Here is a 981-nt window from a genome sequence, read left to right as displayed (position 1 = left end):
CTGAGTGAGAGTCCCTTTGTCGCCAGCAGGGGTAAGAGCTCGTGTATATATATATATATATATATATATATATATATATACACACACACGTGTGTGTATGTGTATAGAACTTGAGCAGTAGTAGCAAATGGGGCCACCTCCAATGACATGCAGATAGTAAGTGGTATTCCCAAGGCACTGTTCTGAGACCACTACTGTTCATAATGGCCCTCTCAGATATGCCCTCAGCCACACAGAGAACCATGATCACAAGTTATGCAGATGATACAAAAGACTCACAGGTGATGCAGAACTGTGAAGATGCTATGCACCCACAACATGAGTTAGATGAAATATACAAGTGGGGTAAGAAGAATAGCATGCAGTTTAATGCTGAAAAGTTTCAAGTCCTATGCTATCAGCATGCAAAACTAAATGCATTACCAATTAAATACACTGGACCTGGAGGGATTGCAATCCCAGACACACAGTCAGTACGAGACCTGGGCATTTACATGAGTAATGATGCATTCTTCCATGTGCATGTTGCTAAATTGGCACTGAAATGCAGGCCACTGACCAGATGAATTCTTAGAACTTTTAAAATGAGAGATTAGGAAAGCATGATGGTCTTCTGGAGGACACTCGTCCTAAGCCACTTTGACTATTGCTCCCAGCTATGGTCACCAACCAGTGTAAAATTAATTGCAGAACTTAAAGCAATCCAAGAAAGCTACACATATATTAGGAATAGAGATAGGGAAACAGGAAGAGAGTCAGGTGAAAGTTGTATGGATGTATGCATGCACAGGTGGGAAGGGTATTAGTTGGCATACAGAAGAGACATCGATGTGAGTTTTGAGTATGTAGCTATAATCTTTTTATAGACATATTCTCATATACCCACATGTTCAACAGATAGGTATACAGGGACAGAGAGAGAGAGAGAGAGAGAGAGAGAGAGAGAGAGAGAGAGAGCGTGCAAGAGGGAGAAAGTGCGAG

At 41.5% G+C, this 981-nt stretch overlaps 1 protein-coding gene across 35 annotated transcripts in view; it reads right to left on the bottom strand.

Annotated features, from left to right (window-relative positions):
* The window catches only part of LOC106870491 (fas apoptotic inhibitory molecule 1-like), a 130,554-nt gene that overhangs the window by 55,626 nt on the left and 73,947 nt on the right, over positions 1–981 (bottom strand). The window lies entirely within an intron of this gene.

This window comes from Octopus bimaculoides, chromosome 19 (genome assembly GCF_001194135.2).
Source record: "Octopus bimaculoides isolate UCB-OBI-ISO-001 chromosome 19, ASM119413v2, whole genome shotgun sequence".
In the NCBI taxonomy this organism is placed as follows: domain Eukaryota; kingdom Metazoa; phylum Mollusca; class Cephalopoda; order Octopoda; family Octopodidae; genus Octopus; species Octopus bimaculoides.
This window is presented reverse-complemented; position numbering and strand designations above follow the sequence as displayed.